Source organism: Myotis myotis, unplaced genomic scaffold, assembly GCF_014108235.1.
Source record: "Myotis myotis isolate mMyoMyo1 unplaced genomic scaffold, mMyoMyo1.p scaffold_m19_p_4, whole genome shotgun sequence".
Lineage (NCBI taxonomy): Eukaryota > Metazoa > Chordata > Mammalia > Chiroptera > Vespertilionidae > Myotis > Myotis myotis.
Window position 1 is genome coordinate 107,414,515 of NW_023416346.1, and position 9,721 is coordinate 107,424,235.

General features: G+C 42.1%; 1 pseudogene; it reads right to left on the minus strand.

The window, feature by feature from the left end:
• Positions 1-3,031: 3,031 nt before the first annotated feature.
• LOC118653567 lies at positions 3,032-6,050 on the minus strand (annotated as a pseudogene).
• Positions 6,051-9,721: the final 3,671 nt, after the last annotated feature.

Here is a 9,721-nt window from a genome sequence, read left to right on the forward strand (position 1 = left end):
ACAATTTTCTATTTACTACTCACTTGGCTAGTGTGTCTCTCTCATTTTATCCTCAGTCAGAATTCACCATGAGTGCCTCACTGTGTATGGACAATTTGATTCTACAACATCTGTACATTTAACACCTAGTGCTAATAAAAATTTGTAAATGACCTTCTGCTTGGGTTCATCAATGTGTTATGTATTTTACCAACTATGAAGTCAATATTTACATATACTCCTCTTTGTTTTTATTGAATTAGGAGTATTATATTTTTATTTCAATTATTTATTAAACATAACTATAAATGAAATAATTACTTAAAAAGGATCTTGTTGCCCAGCCAATGTGGCTCAGTGGTTGAGTATTGACCTGTGAACCAGGAGGTCATGGTTTGATTCCAGGTCAGGGCATATGCCTGGGGTGCAGGCTCGATTCTAAGTGGGGGTGCATGCAGGATGCAGCTGATTAATCATTCTCTCTCAACATTGATGTTTCTCTCTCTTCCTCCCCCTCTCTGAAAATCAGTAAAAATCCTATATAATAAAATTCCAGAGACCAAAATGTCAGAACAACCAGAACAACCAGAGACCAGTACTACTGCTGCCCCTTGCCCTGGCCAGCCTTGCCCCCAGAGGTGATCCCACCCAGGTCAAGGGTTTGGCCAGCCTGAAAACCACACGCAGACCCTCACCCCAGTCAGCCCCGCCTCCCAGTGGGGACCCCCCACCCCATTCGGGGCCCCCATCAGGGCAGGTTGTCCAGCCCACCTGTGTACCGGGCCTCTATCCTTTACAATAAAAGGGTAATATGCAAATTGACCCTAATGGTGGAACAACCAGAATGATTGCTCAGCCATTCACTATGAGGCGCACTGACCACCTCTCAGTTCCTTTCCCCAGCCTGCAGGCTCCAATCTCCCAATGGTGAAAGGGAAACCGGGGGTGGGTGGCAGGGGATTTAAGTGGCACCAGGCCAAGGCCCCTACCCGACCAGTCGACTCACACACAGAGGCCAACCACGGCGGGGGCAGAGCTGGCAAGCAGGCAGAATGGCTGACCTCTCAGTTCTTCCCCCTGGCCGTCAGGATCTGATCACCCAATGGCAAATGGGGAAGTGGGGGTCAGTGGCGGCGTGGGATGGGGCTGGCTCAGGGCAGTTGAGGAAGATGGCCCTGATCACAGGCCAGGCCTAGGGACTGTACCTGCGAACGAATTTCTTGCACCAGGCCTCTAGTATATTTATAAAAAATTATGCCAGCTACTGCATGGGATGAATCTCAAAATAATTGTGCAGAATTTAATAACTGTATCACTCCAATAATATTCAATATATAATGCATTATAACAATTATTTTGTTAAGCACAACTTGTAACCTGTAACCAAAGTAACTTTGGTATTGTTTTTGAATTGTCTATGGCTACCTTTGCAGTACAACATGAGAATTGGAATTGTCACAGAGATCATATGGCCTGCAAGCCTAACATATTTCCTATCTGAATGTTTATTTTAAAATTCACTGTCCCTCTGATCTAGAAGAAAAATATAGTCATACATATATTACATCAATGATGCCACACTTTAGCTGAAGGAAAAATGATACACACTCATCTATGGAATAGAATAAAGTAAAAATATATTTATAAAATTAACTACAGTGGGCCCTTCACTTACGAGTGTCCTGACTAATGAGTTTTTCGAGATATGAGCCATCTCTCAGCCGATTTTTTGCTTTGAGTTGCGAGCTAAAATTCGGGTTATAATCCAGCTTCAGATACCCCACAGCTAGTTGGCGCAGCAAACGTCACAGTGAATGCCACAACATCTGCCCAGCATCACGTGTCTCACTCGTTCACTTTTTAATTTGACATAAAAGTAATTTGAGTTACGATTTCTGTCACGAAACGAATTAAACTCGTAAGTCAAGGCCCCACTGTAGTTAGACCTTTTTGAACCCTTTTCAAATCTGCCTATTAATTTTAATATTCTTAGGGTCAAAAATTCCTGAGGCAAATCATCATATCTTATAGTCCCTGTTTCTTGTAATGTCTTTCCATGTGATGACTTGTCATACAGATATTTCCCATGACTCCAAAAATGTGGGTGTTAAATGTGAGGTAGGGCAGCCTGAACATGATACAGACAGACTCACTTTCTTCCCAACTGAAATGGCTAATTAATTCAATGGGATGTCCACAAAGGTGGGTTGGCCAGGAAAAATGGTTTGTATGTCATATATATATTCCACCCCTACACCCACCCCCCGTGGAACCAAAGGAAATTTATTTAGGGTATTGTGCTCAGGAGTGGACCCTGCACCTCCATGGAGGGATTTCCTGGGATATTCTTCTGCTTTCCCAGACTACACAGGGCACAAGACTGAATGTTTCCCTTGGTGCCTGGGGCTGCTGCTTGCTCTCTACAGCCCAGGACACCAGCAGGGCACTGCTCCTTGCAATGCCTCCCAGTCAATCAAGTGTCAGGACAAAGGTTTATACAAAGGACACCCATTCCCCTCAGCTGCCACAGGGTGGGGGCACAGTGCCTGTGCTCAGGGCCAGTCCCTGGAAGCAGCATGGGGAGGCTCAGGGAAGGGCAGAGGTTCCAGGAGAACACATGAGGTCTGGATTTCAGGAAGTGAGCTGGAAAGTTTCTCTCACAGACTCAACTTAATAAAAGGGGCCACCTGGGGCCAATACTCAGTGTGAAAAGCAGCTTTCAAGCTGGGAGATCTCTCAGTCAAAAGCACATCTAGCATTTCTGTTTGTTTTGGGGGGGATGGGCTGAAATAGGCCTGTGCCCATTAAACATCCAGAAATGAACACCTAGACTACAGGCTGTCTAACCATCAGGTTTAAGGGAACAGTGGGATGTTTTCCAATGGAGTCCTCCTAGGGGTGGAGTCCGCAGCTCACAGGGTTAGTTTGGAAAGGATGACACAGGGAGAAACAGGACAGACAGACACACAGAGTTAGACACCAGGAACGGGAAGCCATGAGACAAAGCCTCTGGGTAAATTATGGTTGTTTCTGTGCAGATATAAAATGGGCATTATTGAAAGTCGTAGGACAGCTTCTGGTGTTGGGGGGAGGGGAGGTCAAGAACACTTTGACTCTCTCCTCCCTGGCCTCCTTGCACCTGGCCTGGTGCTCCGCAAGGAGGGGCTGCAGGACCTGCACGAGCTCCTTCTTGAGCTCCCAGGTGAGCATGGCTCCACTGCTGTAATCCTTCCTGATCTGCTCCAGCTTGTTGTCATCCTTGAGGAAGAAGGTCATGTACATAAAGGACATGTCCACCTGGCAGTTTCCCTAAAACTGCCTGTGCTCCTCAATGGTGTCTCTCCCTCCAGAAAACGCATGCTTGTTGACCTTGGTCTTGATCTGCTTGGCTGAGTCTGTGAGGAAGATGGGGGAGTTGGGGTCGCTGGCACTCCTTTGTGTCTGAGTCCCCTGCAGGGAGGGGAAGAAGGTCGAGTGTAGCAGGGTGGTTTAGGATAGCAGATCCTGGGGGTGACATCTCTTGTCATCCTGAAGTAAGGATCCTGGTTGAAGGCACAAGGGATGAGGTTCTGGACGTCCATCTTGGCCCACAAAGATCTCTGGGAATGAGTTGCTGAAGGAGGGAGCAGCCTGGATGGCAGGAAAGCAGATCTTCCCCTTGAAATCACTGTTTGGGAAGCCAAAAATGCCTTTCACTTGGTTGAAGGTCACGTGATTCTCATCTTCACCATGTTCTTGTAGAAGTGTGGGCTCACCCCCACGTAGTCGAGGCCAGAGAAGATGGGCTTGTGGATGTCAAACCTGCAGGTGATGATGTCCTTGGTGTTTTCCACGGAGTAGCCATAGGCCTGGTCCAGGGTCAGGTCTTCCACAGGTACTTCTAGTCATCTGCCATCTGGATGAGCAAGAGCACATTCAACATGTCCTGCAGCCACTTTGTGAAAATGAACGGGATGTGGTGGCCTACATGCATGGCTTCGGAAGAGGGGCCCCTGCCCACATACAGGCGAAACAGCTTCTTGTTTTCATAGGCAACGAGGACTTGGTTCATGTCTCTGTGTGAGAAGAAGGTGCATCTGTGCAGGAAGCGGTGCGGTCTCTGGCCCCTGGCTCTCTCTATTCTGTTTATCAGCTCTTGGTCAATGTCACTGCTTCCAAACAGAACAATGAGCTTGTCACAGTCACTGCCTTTTACACTATTCCTCTGTACAGTTCACAGGTCCACAAAATCCACTTCAGCGTCCATGGCATCTGGACAACTTACCCAGGTACAATGTTCTCCGGAAGGCAGTCAGCCTTGTAGTTTTACCCAGTGGCCACATTGTAGCTCATATTTAGCAATACCAGCCTCTTCACTGCAGAATCTATTTCATCCTGGGCTGCGGGGGGCACTGAAGAGGTGGCCAGTGGAGTAGTTGAGATCTCTGTGCAGCTGGGCTCTTCTTTTATAGTCTTCCCCTTCTTACTGTTTCCTTTTTTTAAAGCCCCTTTCTTCTCTTTTCTTCCTGTTCACCCCACCCTGCAGCTATTTGCAGTAAGGATTTCTTAGAAATCAACCAGTTTCTCACAAACATTTGAGCCTCTTGACCAATTCCTCATGAGACAGTCCAATGAGGAGTTGGCTGTGAGTGTGTGTGTTTGGGGGGGGGGGGGTGTGGAGACCAGTGAAACCCACTTTAAACCCAAACTATTAGCTGGTCATTGCATCATTAGCTGTTCATTAGTGTGGGGTGCCACACTACATGCTGGCCTCCATTTAACCTCCCCACACACTTACCATCTCACTTCTTCAGCCTCAGTATGAGAAGTGAGTTTACATGTGGTCCTGATGGGAGGAAAGGCAGACCTGTAAGTGCCCTGCAGCTATTGTGCACTAAGGCAATGTTGTGAAAGTTCAGTTCTGGGTCACAGGGACCTGAATTTCCAAATACAGCTTTGGCTTTTTAAAAATATATATATTTATTTATTTCAGAGAAGAAGGGAGATAGAGTGAGATAAAAACATCAATGATGAGAATCACTGATCATGTGCCTCCTGCACACCCCCTACTAGGGATTGAGCCCATAACCTGGGCATGTGCCCTTGACCAGAATCACACTTGAGACCCTTCAATCTGCAGGCCAATGCTCAGACCACTGAGCCAAACCTGTTTGAGCTGGCTTTTTTCTTTTCTTTTTATTGCTGAAAGTATTATATATGTCCCTTCTTTTACCCCTGGTGCCCTCTCCCAGCACCTTACCCCCAAAACCTTCACCAGCCCATTGTCTGTGTCCATGGGTTATGCATATACTCACATGACTTCGTTGGTTGAATTCTTCCCCCCACCACCCTCTTCTGCTTTCCCTCTGTGTGTTGCCAGTGTGTTCCTTGTCTCTATGTCTCTATGTCTCTATGTCTATTTTTTCATCACATTATGGTCTTACTTATATTTCACATATGAGTGAGATCATATGATACTGATCTTTCTCCCACTGGCTTATTTCACTTAGCATATTGTGCTCTAGGTCCACCCACGCTGTTGCAAATGGTCAGAGTTCTTTCTTTTTACAGCTGCATAGTATTCCATTGAATAGTTGTACCACCATTTTTTAATCCATTCATCTACTGATGGGCACTTAAGCCGTTTCCAAATCTTAGCTATTGTAAATTGTGCTGCTATGAACATAGGGGTGCATATATTCTTTCTGATTGGTGTTTCAGATTTCTTGGGATATAGTCCTAGAAGTGGAAACACTGGGTCAAATGGTAGTTCCATTTTTAATTTTTTGATTAAACTCCAAACTGTTTTCCACAGTGGCTGCACCAGTCTGCATTCCCACCAGCAGCGCACCAGGGTTCCCTTTTTCCACATCTTCAACAACACTTGTCATTTGTTGATTTATTGATGAATGCCATTCTAACAGCTGTGAGGTGGCACCTCACTGTCTCTTAATTTGCACCTCTTGAATAATCAGTGACTTTGAGCACTTTTTCATATGCCATTTGGCCTTCTGTATGTCCATTTTGGAGAAGTGTCTATTTAGATACTTGGCCCATTTTTTATTGGACTGTTTACCTTCCTTTATTAACATGTATGAGTTCCCTGTAGATTTTGGAGGTTAACTCCTTGTCAGATGTATTGTTGGCAAATATGTTTTCCCATGGAGTGGGCACTATTTTTATTTTATTGATGGCTTCATTTGCTGTGCAGAAGCTTTTCATTTGAATGTAGTCCCATTTATTTTCTCCTTAATTTCCATATTGTTACATGAAATGTCTGAGATTTTGCTGCCTGTGAATTCTTCTAGGATTTTTATGTTTTCCCTTCTTACATTTAAATCCTTCATACATTTTGAGTTTATTTTTGTGCATGGTGTAACTTGGTGTTCTAGGTTCATTTTTTGCATGTTTCTGTCCAATTCTCCAAACACCATTTATTTAATAGACTATCTTGACTCCATTGTGTGCTCTTGCCTCCCTTGTCATATATTGAACATAATGACTTGTGTCGTTTTCTGGGTTCTCTTTTCTGTTCCATTGGTGTATATGTCTGTTGTTGGTATTTTAATGGGTATTGCGTTGAATCTGCAGACTGCCTGGGTACTATGGACATTGTGATGATGTTGATTCTACCAATTCATTAACATGGTATATTCTTCCATTTGTTCGTATCTTCCTCTATCTCCATTTTCAATGTCTTGTAGTTTTTCTGTTTTCTACTGCTTGGTTAAGTTTATTCTTAAGTATCTAATTTTTTATTTTTTTTTGCAATGGTAAAAGTGAGGTTTTTTGTTTGGTTTCCCTTTCTGAGAGTCCAATACTGGTGTATAAAAATGCCATAGATTTCTGGTTAATTTTATATCCTGCTACTTTGCCAAATTCATTTGTTAAATCTAGTAGTTTTCTGATGGAGTCTTTAGGGTTTTCTTTGTATATTATCATGTTATCCGGGAATAGTGACAGTTTTACTTCCTTCTTTCCAATTTGAATGCCATTCATTTCTTCTTGTTGTCTGATTGCAACAGCTAGTATTTCTAGCACTATGTAGAAAAGAAGTGTGAAAGTGGGCATCCCTGTCTTGTTCTCGTCCCTATTTGAAATGATTTAAGTTTTGTCCATTGAGTAGGATGCTGCCTGTAGGTTTGTCATAGCAGGCTTTTATTATGTTGAGGTATGATCCCTCTACTCCCACTTTGGTGAGAGTTTTTATCAAAAAAGGGATTTTTCTCCCATTGGATTTTGTCAAATGCTTTCTCTGCATCTATTCATATGATCATGTGGTTTTTATCTTTCAGCTTGTTTATGTGATATATCACATTTATTGATTTGTGGATATTGCACTGGCCTTGCATCCCTGGAATAAATACCAATTGGTTATGGTGTATGATATTTCTAATGTATATCTGGATCCGAGTTTCTAGAATTTTGTTGAGGATTTTAGCCACTATGTTCATCAGGGATATTGTCCTGTAATCCTCTTTCTTTCTACTGTCTTTATCTGGTTTTTGGAATAGGGTAATGCTAGCCTCAAAGAAAGAGCTTAGAAGTGTTCCTTTTTTTCCTGACTTTCTTAGAATAGTTAGAGGAGGATAGGTGTTAATTCTTTCAAGTTTGGTAAAACTTCTCTGTGAAGCCATCTCGTCCAGAGAATTTGTTTGCTGGGAATTGTTTTTATGACTTATTTGAATTCATCATAGTTATTCATCTATTCAGGTTTTCTGATTAATTTTTCCATTGATGTCAATAGTGTATTAACGTCTCCTATTGTTATTGTGTTGCTGTTGATCTCTCCTTTGATATCTTCCAGAAGTTTTTTTTTTATGTATTTGAATGCTCCTGTATTGGGTACACATATGTTTACCAGGGTTAAAACCTTTTGTTGTATCAATCCCCTTAGTATTATGAAGTGGCCTTCATTACCTCTTGTTATGACCTTCGCTTTGAGATGTATTTTTCTCAGATATAAGTATTGCTACTACAGGTTATTTTGTTTTGTTTTGTTTTTTGTTTTTTCATTTCAATTTGCCTGAAGAATTTTTTTTTCCATTTCTTCATGTTCAGTCTGTGTGAGTCCATTGTTCTGAAGTGGGTCTGTTTTAGATAGTATAGATATATGAGTCATGATTTCTTATCCGTTCAGCTACCCTATGTTTTTTATTTGGGGCATTTAATCCATTTTCATTTATGGTTATTATTGCTAGGTTTTTATTTGTTGCTATCTTTATTCTTTGAGCCTATTTTCTTTCTCTTTCTCCCTTTCTATTTCTTCTCTACAACAGCCCCTTTAGCATGTCTTGCATTGCTGTCTTGGTGGTAATAAACCCCCTTAGTTGTTGCTTTTGGTTGTTTGTTTGTTTGGGTTTTTGTTTGTCCATCTGTTTTTGTTTTTGTTTTGTCTGTGAATCTCCAAATTTCACCTTTAATTTTGAATGATAGCCTTGCTGGTTAGAGCATTATTCGAATCAGTCCCTTGCTTTGCATCACTTTACATACCTCATTCTATTCCCTTATGGCCTGGCTTGTTTCTGTTGAGAAATTAGTTGATAGTCTAATGGGAGATCCCTTTTATGTGACTTTGTCTCTCTCTTGCAGCCTTTAAGATTCTTTGTCTTTTACATTTGCCAGTTTAATTACGACCTGTCTTGGTTTGGGTCTTTTTGGGTTCATCTTGCTTGGGACTCTCTGTGCTTCTTGGCTTTGTGTTTCTTGACTTTTCTTCCCCAACTCTGGAAAGTTTCCTGTCATTATTTCTTTAAAAATGTGTCTATTCCTTGCTCAGCCACTCTTCTTCTTCCACAGCTATTATGCACATGTTGTATTGTTTCCAATTGTCCCAAAGCTCCCATAGACTTTCCTCCTGTTTTTAAATTATTTTTTCCAGTTGCTGCTCAGATTGGGCATCTATTTATACTTTGTCTTCTAACACTCTGATTTGGTCCTCAGCTTCTTCTAGTCTACCCTTGAAACCTTTTATTGTGTTCTTTGTGGCTGCTATGTCATTCTTCATTTACTTCTTTGTAAAGGTAATTTGATCTTATTTAATTTAAATTCTTTATTGGTTAAAGTATTTCATATGCCTCCTTTTTCTATCTTGTCCTCTCCCCACCCACACCCACCCACCTGTACATGCCCTCACCTTCCTTCCAGTTGGTGTCTATTGGTTATGCTCGTATGCATGCATACAAGTCCTTTGGTTGATCTCTTATACCCTCAACCCCTGCCTTCCCTCATAGGTTCGACAGTCTGTTTGAGGCTTCTATTTCTAGCTTTGTCCATCAGTTCATGTTGTTCATTATGTTCCAAAAATGAGTGACATGATGTGGTATTTATCTTTCTCCGACTGACTTATTTCACTTAGCATAATGGTCTCTAATTCCATACATGCTGCTGCAAATGGTAAGAATTCCTTCTTTTTTATAGTGGCGTAGGATTCTATTGTGTAGATGGACTACAGTTTTCTAATTCACTCATTTTCTGATGGGCACTTAGGCTGTTTCCAAACCTTAGCTATTGTAAATTGTGCTGTTATGAACATAGGTGTATATACATGCTTTCTTATTGTGTTTCTGGTTTCTTGGGATATAGTCCTAGAAGTGGGATTACTGGATCCAGTAGGAGTTCCATTTTTAATTTTTTGAGGAAACTATATTGTCTTCCACAGTGGCTGCACCAATCTGCATTCTCACCAGCAGTGAAGGAGGGTTCCTTTTTCTCTGCATCCTCTCCAGCATGTGTTGTTTGTCTATAATAGCCAGTCTGACAG